The following is an 11,032-nucleotide window of genomic DNA, read 5'->3' as shown; positions in this document are numbered from 1 at the left end:
CTGCCCCGGTAGACGGGGTTGCCTCTTTCGGACTTTGCCGTTCCGGCGCGTCTGCCCCGGTAGACGGGGTCGCTTTATTCGGACTTTGCCGTTCGGGCGCGTCTGCCCCGGTAGACGGGGTCGCTTTATTCGGACTTTGCCGTTCGGGCGCGTCTGGCCCGGTAGACGGGGTCGCTTTATTCGGACTTTGCCGTTCGGGCGCGTCTGCCCCGGTAGACGGGGTTGCCTCTTTCGGACTTTGCCGTTCCGGCGCGTCTGCCCCGGTAGACGGGGTCGCTTTATTCGGACTTTGCCGTTCGGGCGCGTCTGCCCCGGTAGACGGGGTCGCTTTATTCGGACTTTGCCGTTCGGGCGCGTCTGCCCCGGTAGACGGGGTCGCCTCTTTCGGACTTTGCCGTTCGGGCGCGTCTGCCCCGGTAGACGGGGTCGCCTCTTTCGGACTTTGCCGTTCGGGCGCGTCTGGCCCGGTAGACGGGGTCGCTTTATTCGGACTTTGCCGTTCGGGCGCGTCTGCCCCGGTAGACGGGGTTGCCTCTTTCGGACTTTGCCGTTCCGGCGCGTCTGCCCCGGTAGACGGGGTCGCTTTATTCGGACTTTGCCGTTCGGGCGCGTCTGCCCCGGTAGACGGGGTCGCTTTATTCGGACTTTGCCGTTCGGGCGCGTCTGGCCCGGTAGACGGGGTCGCTTTATTCGGACTTTGCCGTTCGGGCGCGTCTGCCCCGGTAGACGGGGTTGCCTCTTTCGGACTTTGCCGTTCCGGCGCGTCTGCCCCGGTAGACGGGGTCGCTTTATTCGGACTTTGCCGTTCGGGCGCGTCTGCCCCGGTAGACGGGGTCGCTTTATTCGGACTTTGCCGTTCGGGCGCGTCTGCCCCGGTAGACGGGGTCGCTTTATTCGGACTTTGCCGTTCGGGCGCGTCTGCCCCGGTAGACGGGGTCGCCTCTTTCGGACTTTGCCGTTCGGGCGCGTCTGCCCCGGTAGACGGGGTCGCCTCTTTCGGACTTTGCCGTTCGGGCGCGTCTGCCCCGGTAGACGGGGTCGCTTTATTCGGACTTTGCCGTTCGGGCGCGTTCGCCCCGGCCGACGCGGGACGAAAGTCGTTTGCGACTTTGCCTTCCCTGTGTAGGGCGTTCAAAGGCGAATCTTTTGTTACCAATCTCGTCACTTTGCTGCCAGTCTGGGCCGAGATACGTGCGATTGAACGGTATCGCCTAGGCAGACGCGGTACGGGGTTTTCGAATTTTTAAAGGTCCTTTTCTTTGGCGGAGCACGACGAATTTTACAGCGCCGCGTCGGCCGCGCTGCGGCGCATCTTTTTCGATCATCACATTGCGGTCGGAGCAGCGGGCGATTAACCGCTCGCGACATGGAGACTTTGACCATTTCAAACTTTTCACGGCCGGCCCCTATGTCTCAAGCCTACGAATTTGAAGTCAGTGTGCAGGCGAATCTTTTGCCACCGGTCCCGTCGTTTTCCTGCCATTCTCGCTCGAGATAGGGGCGATTCAACAGTCTCGCCTAGGCAGACGCGGTCCCGCCTAGGCAGACGCGGTTCCCTCCCCGGCGAACGCGGTAAATGGTCTTCGAGTTTTTAGAGGCACTTTTACCTGGCGGAACGCGACGAAATTTACGCCACGCGTCGGCCGCGCCGGCGCGCATCTTGTGCAGTCATCCCCGACCCGCTGCTTCCAATGTAGCCGGAGCAGCGGGTGATTGACCAGTCTCGCAAGGGGCCGCCTTTTCGAATTCTCGCGGCCGTCGCCTTGAGCGCAGCCGCTCAGTTTTTAGTTGCGCGCGTTGGGCTGAGAAGGGCGAACATTTTGAGACCTCTCCCGTCCCTTTCGCGCAACGCAAGGCAGAGTTACGCTCGTTTGAAGCTCGCCTAGGCAGACGCGGTCCCGCCTAGGCAGACGCGGTTGCCTCCCCGGCGGACGCGGTGAACGGTCTTCGAACTTTTAAGGGCACTTTTAACTGGCGGAACGCGACGAAATTTACGCCACGTGTCGGCCGCACCGCGACGCATCTTGTGCAGTCATCGCCGACTCGCTGCTTCCAATGCAGCCGGAGCAGCGGGCGATTGACCAGGCTCGCAAGGGGCCGCCTTTTGTAATCTTCGCGGCCGTTCCCGTGGGCGAATCCGCTCCATTTTTAGATCCGCGTGTGGGGCTGAGAAAGGCGAACATTTTGAGACCTTTCTCGTCCCTTTCGCGCAACGCGAGTGAGAGTTACGCTCGTTTGAAGCTCGCCTAGGCAGACGCGGTCCCGCCTAGGCAGACGCGGTAAATGGTCTTCGAATTTTTAAAGGCACTTTGAACTGGCGGAGCGCGACGAAATTTACGCCACGGTTCGGCCGCGCCGGCGCGCATCTTGTGCAGTTATCGCGGACTCGCTGCTTGCACTGTAGCCGGAGCAGCAGGTGATTGACCAGGCTCGCAAGGGGCCGCCTTTTCTAGTCTTCGCGGCGGTTCCCGTGGGCGCAGCCGCTCAATTTCTAGTTCCGCGCGTTGGGCTGAGAGAGGCGAACATTTTGAGACCTTTCCCGTCCCTTTCGCGCAACGCAAGTGAGAGTTACGCTCGTTTGAAGCTCGCCTAGGCAGACGCGGTCCCGCCTAGGCAGACGCGGTTGCCTCCCCGGCGGACGCGGTAAACGGTCTTCGAGTTTTTAAAGGCACTTTGAACTGGCGGAGCGCGACCAAATTTACGCCACGGTTCGGCCGCGCAGGCGCGCATCTTGTGCAGTTATCGCGGACTCGCTGCTTGCACTGTAGCCGGAGCAGCAGGTGATTGACCAGGCTCGCAAGGGGCCGCCTTTTCTAATCTTCGCGGCGGTTCCCGTGGGCGCAGCCGCTCAATTTTTAGTTCCGCGTGTGGGGCTGAGAAAGGCGAACATTTTGAGACCTTTCCCGTCCCTTTCGCGCAACGCAAGTGAGAGTTACGCTCGTTTGAAGCTCGCCTAGGCAGACGCGGTCCCGCCTAGGCAGACGCGGTAAATGGTCTTCGAATTTTTAAAGGCACTTTGAACTGGCGGAACGCGACGAAATTTACGCCACGGTTCGGCCGCGCAGGCGCGCATCTTGTGCAGTTATCGCGGACTCGCTGCTTGCACTGTAGCCGGAGCAGCAGGTGATTGACCAGGCTCGCAAGGGGCCGCCTTTTCTAATCTTCGCGGCCGTTCCCGTGGGCGAATCCGCTCCATTTTTAGATCCGCGTGTGGGGCCGAGAAAGGCGAACATTTTGAGACCTTTCCCGTCCCTTTCGCGCAACGCAAGTGAGAGTTACGCTCGTTTGAAGCTCGCCTAGGCAGACGCGGTCCCGCCTAGGCAGACGCGGTAAATGGTCTTCGAATTTTTAAAGGCACTTTGAACTGGCGGAGCGCGACGAAATTTACGCCACGGTTCGGCCGCGCCGGCGCGCATCTTGTGCAGTTATCGCGGACTCGCTGCTTGCACTGTAGCCGGAGCAGCACGTGATTGACCAGGCTCGCAAGGGGCCGCCTTTTCTAATCTTCGCGGCCGTTCCCGTGGGCGAATCCGCTCCATTTTTAGATCCGCGTGTGGGGCCGAGAAAGGCGAACATTTTGAGACCTTTCCCGTCCCTTTCGCGCAACGCAAGTGAGAGTTACGCTCGTTTGAAGCTCGCCTAGGCAGACGCGGTCCCGCCTAGGCAGACGCGGTAAATGGTCTTCGAATTTTTAAAGGCACTTTGAACTGGCGGAGCGCGACGAAATTTACGCCACGGTTCGGCCGCGCCGGCGCGCATCTTGTGCAGTTATCGCGGACTCGCTGCTTGCACTGTAGCCGGAGCAGCACGTGATTGACCAGGCTCGCAAGGGGCCGCCTTTTCTAATCTTCGCGGCCGTTCCCGTGGGCGAATCCGCTCCATTTTTAGATCCGCGTGTGGGGCCGAGAAAGGCGAACATTTTGAGACCTTTCCCGTCCCTTTCGCGCAACGCAAGTGAGAGTTACGCTCGTTTGAAGCTCGCCTAGGCAGACGCGGTCCCGCCTAGGCAGACGCGGTTGCCTCCCCGGCGGACGCGGTAAATGGTCTTCGAATTTTTAAAGGCACTTTGAACTGGCGGAGCGCGACGAAATTTACGCCACGGTTCGGCCGCGCCGGCGCGCATCTTGTGCAGTTATCGCGGACTCGCTGCTTGCACTGTAGCCGGAGCAGCAGGTGATTGACCAGGCTCGCAAGGGGCCGCCTTTTCTAATCTTCGCGGCCGTTCCCGTGGGCGAATCCGCTCCATTTTTAGATCCGCGTGTGGGGCTGAGAAAGGCGAACATTTTGAGGCCTTTCCCGTCCCTTTCGCGCAACGCAAGTGAGAGTTACGCTCGTTTGAAGCTCGCCTAGGCAGACGCGGTCCCGCCTAGGCAGACGCGGTTGCCTCCCCGGCGGACGCGGTAAATGGTCTTCGAGTTTTTAAAGGCACTTTGAACTGGCGGAGCGCGACCAAATTTACGCCACGGTTCGGCCGCGCCGGCGCGCATCTTGTGCTGTCATCGCGGACTCGCTGCTTGCACTGTAGCCGGAGCAGCGGGTGATTGACCAGGCTCGCAAGGGGCCGCCTTTTCTAATCTTCGCGGCCGCTGCCGTGGGCGAATCCGCTCCATTTTTAGTTCCGCGCGTTGGGCTGAGAAAGGCGAACATTTTGAGACCTTTCTCGTCCCTTTCGCGCAACGCAAGTGAGAGTTACGCTCGTTTGAAGCTCGCCTAGGCAGACGCGGTCCCGCCTAGGCAGACGCGGTTGCCTCCCCGGCGGACGCGGTAAACGGTCTTCGAATTTTTAAAGGCACTTTGAACTGGCGGAGCGCGACGAAATTTACGCCACGGTTCGGCCGCGCCGGCGCGCATCTTGTGCAGTCATCGCCGACTCGCTGCTTCCACTGCAGCCGGAGCAGCGGGCGATTGACCAGGCTCGCAAGGGGCCGCCTTTTCTAATCTTCGCGGCTGTTCCCGTGGGCGCAGCCGCTCAATTTTTAGTTCCGCGTGTTGGGCTGAGAGAGGCGAATATTTTGAGACCTTTCCCGTCCCTTTCGCGCAACGCAAGTGAGAGTTACGCTCGTTTGAAGCTCGCCTAGGCAGACGCGGTCCCGCCTAGGCAGACGCGGTTGCCTCCCCGGCGGACGCGGTAAACGGTCTTCGAGTTTTTAAAGGCACTTTGAACTGGCGGAGCGCGACCAAATTTACGCCACGGTTCGGCCGCGCCGGCGCGCATCTTGTGCAGTCATCGCCGACCCGCTGCTTGCACTGTAGCCGGAGCAGCGGGCGATTGAGCAGTCTCGCAAGGGGCCGCCTTTTCTAATCTTCGCGGCCGTTCCCGTGGGCGAATCCGCTCCATTTTTAGATCCGCGTGTGGGGCTGAGAAAGGCGAACATTTTGAGACCTTTCCCGTCCCTTTCGCCCAACGCAAGTGAGAGTTACGCTCGTTTGAAGCTCGCCTAGGCAGACGCGGTTGCCTCCCCGGCGGACGCGGTAAATGGTCTTCGAGTTTTTAAAGGCACTTTGAACTGGCGGAGCGCGACCAAATTTACGCCACGGTTCGGCCGCGCCGGCGCGCATCTTGTGCTGTCATCGCGGACTCGCTGCTTGCACTGTAGCCGGAGCAGCGGGCGATTGACCAGTATCGCAAGGGGCCGCCTTTTCTAATCTTCGCGGCCGTTCCCGTGGGCGAATCCGCTCCATTTTTAGTTCCGCGCGTTGGGCTGAGAAAGGCGAACATTTTGAGACCTTTCCCGTCCGTTTCGCGCAACGCAAGTGAGAGTTACGCTCGTTTGAAGCTCGCCTAGGCAGACGCGGTCCCGCCTAGGCAGACGCGGTTGCCTCCCCGGCGGACGCGGTAAACGGTCTTCGAATTTTTAAAGGCACTTTGAACTGGCGGAGCGCGACGAAATTTACGCCACGGTTCGGCCGCGCCGGCGCGCATCTTGTGCAGTCATCGCCGACCCGCTGCGTCCACTGCAGCCGGAGCAGCGGGCGATTGACCAGTATCGCAAGGGGCCGCCTTTTCGAATTCTCGCGGCCGTTGCCTTGAGCGCAGCCGCTCAATTTCTAGTTGCGCGCGTTGGGCTGAGAAAGGCGAACATTTTGAGACCTTTCCCGTCCGTTTCGCGCAACGCAAGTGAGAGTTGCGCTCGTTTGAAGCTCGCCTAGGCAGACGCGGTCCCGCCTAGGCAGACGCGGTAAATTGTCTTCGAATTTTTAAAGGCACTTTGAACTGGCGGAGCGCGACGAAATTTACGCCACGGTTCGGCCGCGCCGGCGCGCATCTTGTGCAGTTATCGCGGACTCGCTGCTTGCACTGTAGCCGGAGCAGCAGGTGATTGACCAGGCTCGCAAGGGGCCGCCTTTTCTAATCTTCGCGGCCGTTCCCGTGGACGAATCCGCTCCATTTTTAGATCCGCGTGTGGGGCTGAGAAAGGCGAGCATTTTGAGACCTTTCTCGTCCCTTTCGCGCAACGCAAGTGAGAGTTACGCTCGTTTGAAGCTCGCCTAGGCAGACGCGGTCCCGCCTAGGCAGACGCGGTTGCCTCCCCGGCGGACGCGGTAAACGGTTTTCGAATATTTAAAGGCACTTTCACCTGGCGGAACGAGACGAAATTTACGCCACGTGTCGGCCGCGCTGCCGCCCATCTTGTGCAGTCCTCCTCGACCCGCTGCTTCCACTGTAGCCGGAGCAGCGGGTGATTGACCAGGTTCGCAAGGGGCCGCCTTTTCGAATGTTCACGGCCGTTCCCGTGGGCGCAGCCGCTCAATTTTTAGTTCCGCGTGTGGGGCTGAGAAAGGCGAATATTTTGAGACCTTTCCCGTCCCTTTCGCGCAACGGAAGGCAGAGTTACGTTCGTTTGAAGCCCGCTCCGGTAGACGCGCTTATGACCCGCGGGGGTCTGGGTACTTATCGCTGCATATATAAGGGGGCATACCGCCTAGGCAGACGCGAAACAGTAAAGCGTCCGCTTTGTCAGCAAAGTCCGAAACGGACCTCTCGACGCCCGGGAGGTGAATTCGGGCTTTAGGCGGCCTCGGCAGATGTGATTTTCATGAGTTTGTGCATTATTTATGCGAGTTTTGCGGCGAACGCGCCTCGAGTACGGCGGCTCGCCCGACGGCTATGTCCACGAGTACGGCTCGTGCGGGGCGCCGCGGAAGCGCGGTTGTGCGATGCCGCAGCAAAGCGCGCACGATTTGAGTGGCTTTTGCGGCGAACGCTCCTCGAGTACGGCGGTTCGCCCGATGACAATGTCCACGAGTACGGCTCGTGCGGGGCGCCGCGGAAGTGCTTTTTTGCGATGCCGCAGCAAAGCGCGCTCGATTTGAGGGGCTCTTGCCGCCAACGCGCCTCGAGTACGGCGGTTGGCCCGATGACAATGTCCACGAGTACGGCTCGTGCGGGGCGCCGGGGAAGCGCTTTTGTGCGATGCCGCAGGAAAGCGCGCACGTTTTGAGCGGCTCTTGCGGCGAACGCGCCTCGAGTACGGCGGTTCGCCCGACGGCTATGTCCACGAGTACGGCTCGTGCGGGGCGCCGGGGCAGCGCTTTCGTGCGATGCCGCAGGAAAGCGTGCACGATTTGAGCGGCTCTTGCGGCGAACGCGCCTCGAGTACGGCGGTTCGCCCGATGACCATGTCCACGAGTACGGCTCGTGCGGGGCGCCGGGGCAGCGCTTTCGTGCGATGCCGCAGGAAAGCGCGCACGATTTGAGCGGCTCTTGCGGCGAACGCGCCTCGAGTACGGCGGTTCGCCCGATGACCATGTCCACGAGTACGGCTCGTGCGGGGCGCCGGGGCAGCGCTTTCGTGCGATGCCGCAGGAAAGCGCGCACGATTTGAGCGGCTCTTGCGGCGAACGCGCCTCGAGTACGGCGCTTCGCCCGACGGCTATGTCCACGAGTACGGCTCGTGCGGGGCGCCGGGGATGCGCTTTTGTGCGATGCCGCAGCAAAGCGCGCACGATTTGTGGGGGTCTTGCCGCCAACGCGCCTCGAGTACGGCGGTTCGCCCGATGACAATGTCCACGAGTACGGCTCGTGCGGGGCGCCGGGGCAGCGCTTTCGTGCGATGCCGCAGGAAAGCGCGCACGATTTGAGCGGCTCTTGCGGCGAACGCGCCTCGAGTACGGCGGTTCGCCCGACGGCTATGTCCACGAGTACGGCTCGTGCGGGGCGCCGCGGAAGCGCGGCGTTGTGATGCCGCGGCAAAGCGCGCACGATTTGTGCGGCCCTTGCGGCGAAAGTGGCACGAGTACGGCGATTTACTCACCCACGGAGGTCTGGGTACTTATCGCTGCTATTATATGGGGGTCCCAGTGGAGCAGTCGGCGGCGCGCGCCCGCGTGTGCGCGCCGTGACCGGGTCTGATATGCGGCCTCGTGCCCAGCGTGTCCCCGTCCCTCGGACCCCACGGCATTCGTCTGCAGCCTCATCCGCGTCTGCGATAGGGGCTGGTTGTCGGACGACGCTGTTTCCACGTTTTACGAGGTGTGTTCCGTGCTACCCGGACTCGATTCCGTGCGAGCGCGCCGAAGACGCGGGCGTGTCCCGTCGTCTGGCGGCTTGGCCGTCTCGGCTACGCAGCAAGCGCCGTCCAGTTGCCTAATGCTGCGGCCCTAGAGGCCGATGTGCGCACTGGTGGGCGCGTTACAAATGCTTTGCCTAAAGGCACACGTGCTCTCTTGCCGCGTGGCGATTGCCGTACCTACGGGTCGGATGCCGCAGCGAGCTCGAACGATGCACGGGCAGCGCAAGCTGCCGCGAAAAAGATGCGTCGCGCGCTGGGGGTTTATGGCGGCCCTATCGGCGGCGACGAGGCACCCTTCTGGGGCGAAAAGGGAATGCCTATGCATCATACCTGGTTGATCCTGCCAGTAATCATATGCTTGTCTCAAAGATTAAGCCATGCATGTCTAAGTACATGCCGAAATAAGGCGAAACCGCGAATGGCTCATTAAATCAGTTATGGTTCCTTAGATCGTTTCTTTCTACTTGGACAACTGTGGCAATTCTAGAGCTAATACATGCATTGAGCCTGAAGGCCTTTGGCTGACGGGCGCTTTTATTAGACCAAGACCCATCGGGCTCTGCCCGTACTCTGTGGTGACTCTGGATAACTTTGTGCTGATCGCATGGCCATGAGCCGGCGACGTTTCTTTCAAGTGTCTGCCTTATCAACTTTCGATGGTAGGTTACTTGCCTACCATGGTTGTTACGGGTAACGGAGAATCAGGGTTCGATTCCGGAGAGGGAGCCTGAGAAACGGCTACCACATCCAAGGAAGGCAGCAGGCGCGCAAATTACCCACTCCCGGCACGGGGAGGTAGTGACGAAAAATAACAATACGGGACTCTTTTGAGGCCCCGTAATTGAAATGAGTACACTCTAAATCCTTTAACGAGGATCAATTGGAGGGCAAGTCTGGTGCCAGCAGCCGCGGTAATTCCAGCTCCAATAGCGTATACTAAAGCTGCTGCGGTTAAAAAGCTCGTAGTTGGATCTCAGTTCCAGACGAGTAGTGCATCTACCCGATGCGACGGCTCGGACTGAACATCATGCCGGTCCTCTCTTGGTGCCCTTCATTGGTGCGTCTCGAGGTGGCCTGCGCTTTTACTGTGCTCAACGTGGCCTGTGGCCTCAAGGTGGCCTGTGCTCAACGCAGGCGAGTCGCCTGAATAAACTTGCATGGAATAATAGAACAAGACCCCGTTTCTGTTCTGTTGGTTTTTGGAATACGGGGTAATGATTAAGAGGGACAGACGGGGGCATTCGTATTGCGGCGCTAGAGGTGAAATTCTTGGACCGTCGCAAGACGAACTACTGCGAAAGCATTTGCCAAGAATGTTTTCTTTGATCAAGAACGAAAGTCAGAGGTTCGAAGGCGATCAGATACCGCCCTAGTTCTGACCATAAACGATGCCAACCAGCGATCCGCCTGAGTTACTCAAATGACTCGGCGGGCAGCTTCCGGGAAACCAAAGTATTTGGGTTCCGGGGGAAGTATGGTTGCAAAGCTGAAACTTAAAGGAATTGACGGAAGGGCACCACCAGGAGTGGAGCCTGCGGCTTAATTTGACTCAACACGGGAAAACTTACCCGGCCCGGACACTGGGAGGATTGACAGATTGAGAGCTCTTTCTTGATTCGGTGGATGGTGGTGCATGGCCGTTCTTAGTTGGTGGAGCGATTTGTCTGGTTAATTCCGATAACGAACGAGACTCTAGCCTATTAAATAGGTGCGGGGTTCCCAGCACCTTACAACCTTCTTAGAGGGACAAGCGGCTCCTAGCCGCACGAAACAGAGCAATAACAGGTCTGTGATGCCCTTAGATGTCCGGGGCCGCACGCGCGCTACACTGAAGGAAGCAGCGTGTCTTTATCCCTGTCTGAAAAGACTGGGTAACCCGTGGAACTTCTTTCGTGATTGGGATAGGGGCTTGCAATTGTTCCCCTTGAACGAGGAATTCCCAGTAAGCGCGAGTCATAAGCTCGCGTTGATTACGTCCCTGCCCTTTGTACACACCGCCCGTCGCTACTACCGATTGAATGATTTAGTGAGGTCTTCGGACCGATGTCCGGCGCGGCCTTTCGGTTGCGCCGGTCTGTTGGAAAGATGACCAAACTTGATCATTTAGAGGAAGTAAAAGTCGTAACAAGGTTTCCGTAGGTGAACCTGCGGAAGGATCATTACCGGATTGTGCTTGTCACACCCGGCGCCGCCCCCACTTATAAGCGGGGGAAGGCCTCAACCGCGGAGTTGCGAGATTCTGAAGCCGCTTCTCTGCACAAACTGTTGCGCCCAGCGGAGCTCCGTCACCAAGGGAAAGTCGGACGGGCTGTATCCGCAGGTTTGAACGGCGTAACGCACCACTCATGGTGGGCTTTCGGTTGTCGACAACCGTCGAAGAGGCGCAAACAGAGCCGGTAGGCAGGCCGAGGGAAAGGCCTGCCCGCTGCCAAGGGAACGGCGGCGGCTGCTGCGAAGTACGAAAGGAAACGCTGCTCGCTGGCTTTGTCGTGTTGCGACCACGAGTCGGTAGGCGGGCC

General features: G+C 59.8%; 1 non-coding gene across 1 annotated transcript; it reads left to right on the top strand.

Moving 5' to 3' along the window:
- The first annotated feature begins 8,840 nt into the window (after positions 1-8,840).
- Positions 8,841-10,675, top strand: LOC149324793 (small subunit ribosomal RNA). Its single transcript, XR_016286690.1, has one exon. It is a non-coding gene; the product is annotated as a small subunit ribosomal RNA (ribosomal RNA).
- Positions 10,676-11,032: the final 357 nt, after the last annotated feature.

The sequence above is a fragment of the Amblyomma mixtum genome, unplaced genomic scaffold (genome assembly GCF_055824585.1).
Source record: "Amblyomma mixtum isolate Tamu unplaced genomic scaffold, ASM5582458v1 scaffold_157, whole genome shotgun sequence".
Taxonomy (NCBI): Eukaryota; Metazoa; Arthropoda; class Arachnida; order Ixodida; family Ixodidae; genus Amblyomma; species Amblyomma mixtum.
This window is presented reverse-complemented; position numbering and strand designations above follow the sequence as displayed.